Source organism: Rhinoderma darwinii, chromosome 4 (genome assembly GCF_050947455.1).
Source record: "Rhinoderma darwinii isolate aRhiDar2 chromosome 4, aRhiDar2.hap1, whole genome shotgun sequence".
Taxonomy (NCBI): domain Eukaryota; kingdom Metazoa; phylum Chordata; class Amphibia; order Anura; family Rhinodermatidae; genus Rhinoderma; species Rhinoderma darwinii.
Window position 1 is genome coordinate 2,291,653 of NC_134690.1, and position 4,384 is coordinate 2,296,036.

General features: G+C 40.1%; 1 non-coding gene across 1 annotated transcript; it reads right to left on the reverse strand.

The window, feature by feature from the left end:
- Positions 1 to 4,032: 4,032 nt before the first annotated feature.
- On the reverse strand, positions 4,033 to 4,104 carry TRNAG-UCC (transfer RNA glycine (anticodon UCC)). The gene has a single exon. It is a non-coding gene; the product is annotated as a tRNA-Gly (tRNA).
- Positions 4,105 to 4,384: the final 280 nt, after the last annotated feature.

Below are 4,384 nucleotides of genomic sequence, written 5' to 3' on the forward strand. Positions count from 1 at the left end.
AAAGTTTCTTAACCCTTTAGACGTTTCACAGGAATTAAACCAATCTAGAGGTGAAATTACAAATTTCATTTTTTGTTGTTGCAGAAATTCATTTTTAATCCATTTTTTTTTTTTGGAACACAATGTTTTACCAGAGAATTGCAACTCAATATTTATTGCCCAGGTTCTGCCATTTTAGGAAATATCCCACATGTGGCCGTAGCGTGCTACTGGACTGAAGCACCGGCCTCAGAAGCAAAGGAGCACCTAGTGGATTTTGGACCTCCTTTCTATTAGAATATATTTTAGGCACCATGTCAGGTTTGAAGAGCTCTTGTGGTACCAAAACAGTGGAAACCCCCCAAAAGTGACCCCATTTGGGAAACTACACCCCTCGAGGAATTTATTTAGGGGTTAAGTAAGCATTTTGAACGGACAGTTTTCTTTCAGAAATTACTTTAAAATAAAATGTAGGTTTAGCTAATTTTTTTAATTTCCAAAAGGACTAAAGGAGAAAAAGCATGCAACATTTGTAGAGCAATTTCTCCCGAGTAAAACAATACCTCACATGTGGTAATAAACGGCTGTTTGGAGACAGGGCGTGGCTTAGAAGGGAAAGTGCTCAAATTTAGCAGGAATGGTTTGCGGAGGCCATGTCACATTTGCAGAGCCCCTGAGGGGACAAAACAATGAAAACGCCCAAAAAGTGACCCCATTTTGGAAAATACACCCCTTGAAGAATTCATCTACGGGTGTAGTGATCATTTTGACCTCACAGGTGTTTCATAAAATTTATTAGGATTGGGCAGTGAAAATAAAAACAATCCTTTTTCTTCAATAAGATGTAGCTTTAGCTCAACATTTTTTATTTTCTGAACAAATAAAGGAAAAAATGAACCACAACATTTGTACAGCAACTTCTCACGAGTAAATCACTGTGTGGGCACATGGCAGGGCTCAGAAGAGAAGGAGCGGCATTTGGCTTTTGGAGCACAGATTTTGCTGGATTGGTTTCTTGACACCATGTCACTTTTGCAAAGCCCCTAGTTCCCAGTACAGTGAAAACTACCAAAAAGGGACTTCATTTGTGACCCTACACCCCTTGCGGAATTAATACAGGGGTGTAGTGAGCATTTTGACCCCACAGCTGTTTCATAGATTTTATTTGAATTGGGCAGTGAAAATAAAAATGTCATTTTTTTTTTCCAATAAGACGTAGCTTCAGTGCAAAATTTTTCATTATCTCTAAATATAAAGCAGAAAAAGTACCCCAACATTTGTTAAGCTATTTCTCCCGAGTACGGCAATACCCCATATGTGGTTATAAACTAATTTTTGGGCACACGACAGGGCTCAGAAGGGAAGGAGTGCCATTTGGCTTTCGGACTACAGATTTTGCTTGATTGGGTTCTGGTCGCTATGTAGCATTTGCAAAACCTCTGTGGGACCAAACATTGGAAACCCCACAAAAGTGACCCAATTTTGGAAACTAAACCCCTCAAGGTATTCACCTAGGGGTGTAATGAGCATGTTAACCCCGCTGGTGTTTTGTAGAAATTAGTGTGCACTCGATATTGCAGATTAAAAATTGGATTATTTTCCATAGATATGCCAATATGTGGTGCCCAGCTTGTGCCACCATAACAAGACAGCTCTCTAATTATTATGCGATGTTTCCCGGTTTTAGAATCACCCTACATGGGGCCCTAATCTTTTGCCTGGACATTTGACAGGGCTCAGGAGTGAGAGAATACCATGCAATATTGAGGCCTAATTTGGAGATTTACACAGAATTGGTTCACAATTGCAGAGGCTCAGATGGGAAATAATAAAAGAAACCCCCCAGAAGTGACCCCATTTTAGAAACTACACTATTCAAGGAATTTATTAAGGGGTGTAGTGAGCATTTTCACCCCACAGGTCTTTCCATAAATAAATGCGCTGCGTATGGTGCAAAGTAAAAATTAACATTTCTCCCCAGAGTTGCCAATTCAGTGGCAAATATGCAGTGTACCTTTGCAGTTTGGGGAATTTTGCTAGGAAGTGTTGTCCTGGTATAAAAATGGGCACCCTCGCTTCTAGCAGATATGTTTGGGCCCCCCCCTTCCTGGTTCCCTAATTTTAGGACCCCGATAAATCGCCTCTTGAAATAGACGAAATGTTCCCCTCTGATCTGCACAACTGCATATTTTTTATTTCCTGATTTATTGGAGCCATAACTAATTTTATTTTTTCATAGACGTAGTGGTATAAGTGTTGTTTTTTGCGGGACGAGCTGTAGTTATTATTGGTACCATTTTGGGGTACATGCGACTTTTTGATCACTTTTTATCCTATTATTTGAGAGGCCAGGTGACCAAAAAAACGCAATTCTGGCATAGGTTTTTTTAGTTTTTTTTTTATACAGCGTTCACCATGCGTTATAAATTACATGTTACCTTCATTCTGCGGGTCAGTCAGATTCCGGCGATACCTAATTTATTGAACTTTTTTATGTTTTACAACTTTTTGCACAATAAAATTACTTTTGTAAAAAGAATGTATTTTTTTCTGTTGCCAAATTGTGAGAACCATAACTTTTTCATTTTTTCACCGACGGAGCTGTATGAGGGGTTGTTTTTTGCAAGACAAGCTATAGTTTTTATAGGCACCATTTTTGGATACATACGACTTTTTGATCACTTTTTATTTCAATTTTTGTAGGGCAAAGTGACCAAAAAATATAAATTATGTAATTATTTTTTAAGTTGTTTTTTACGCCGTTCACCGCGTGGAATAAATAGCATAATATTTTTATAGTTTAGGCCATTACGGTTGCGGCGATTCCAAATACGTATGGTTTATTTATTTTTTCAATAATAAAGGACTTGATAAGGGAAATGGTGTTTTATTTTATTACTTAAAAGTTGTATTATCAAATTTTTTTCCACATTACTTTGGTCCCACTAGGGGACTTGAAGGTGCAACTGTCAGATTTTTTTTCTAATACATTGCACTACCTACGTAGTGCAATGTATTAGATCTGTCAGTCATTCACTGACAGCAAGCTGATTAGGCTTTGCCTCCGAGAGTGGCCTAATCGGCTTCTGTAATGGATAACAGGAGGCCATTGTTAGGTCTCCTGGTGTCATAATAGCAGTCGGCAGTCGTGCGATTGCAGGGCACAGCTGCCGATCTGCTAGCAGCCACAAAGATGCAGAGATCGCATTCAATCGCTGCATCTGAGGGGTTAATGGCAGGGATTGGAGCTAGTTACATCTCCTAAGCCGGCGCCATCTTGCCGGCGGCTACGGAAGCCTTTCAGGCCGCACCTCCGGGCGGGTGATGGAAGTTTTCCGTGCTAGGCACACCAGGAGGCCAGTGTTAGGCCTCATGTTGCCATTGCAGCCACCGACACCCCGGCAATTTAATTGCTGGAGTGTCGATGAGCTGCAAAGACCTAAAATGTAGCCATCGCTTTTGACGGCTGCATTGAAGGGGTTAATGGCAGGGATCGAAGTTAACTTCAGTCCCCGCCAATACAGCAGGATGTCAGCTGTCAGATACAGCTGACATCCGGGGATGATGGCACCGACTCAGCTTCTGAGCCGGTGCCATGCATTTGTCGTAAGTATACGACATTTTGCGGGACGCAATGGCTTTCCATGTCGTATACTTACGACAAATGTCGGGAAGGGGTTAATAGCGTGTCATGAATGAAAGATCAGTATAATTGAATGCAGTAAGTGTTCACGAAAACATTAAAAAACATAACATACAAGAAATTATTTTACTTTTGCCACGGGTTCCAAAATTGGAAAATGAGCACAAGGGTTTGCAGAGAGTTTTACAAAAGTTTTAAAAATCACAAGTAGCGATTGCCAGAACATGAAGCAGGGTTACCGTTTTGGAAGGCACCTTTACAAATCAATATAACACCAACACCTACAAAGCATCTCTACTTTTTCTGCGTTCTACGTTTCAGCTAAATTAGTACAAACAATGCAAGATCAGCAGAAGGATTTGCAGAGTTTGTTCACAAAAAGCTTAAAACAAAAAAAAATACCTATTTCATGCGTTGGCCGGGAATCGAACCCGGGTCAACTGCTTGGAAGGCAGCTATGCTCACCACTATACCACCAACGCCTACACTTTATAGTTTTTTTTGTGTAACTTCTCCGGCAGTTACTGCTTAATAGCGTGTCATGAATGAAAGATCAGTATAATTGAATGCAGTAAGTGTTCACGAAAAGATTAAAAAACATAACATACAAGAAATTATTTTACTTTTGCCACGGGTTCCAAAACTGGAAAATCAGCACGAGGGTTTGCAGAGAGTTTTTACAAAAATTTAAAAAATCCCAAATTGTGATTGCCAGAACATGAAGCAGGGTTACCGTTTTGGAAGGCACCTTTAGGCTATGTT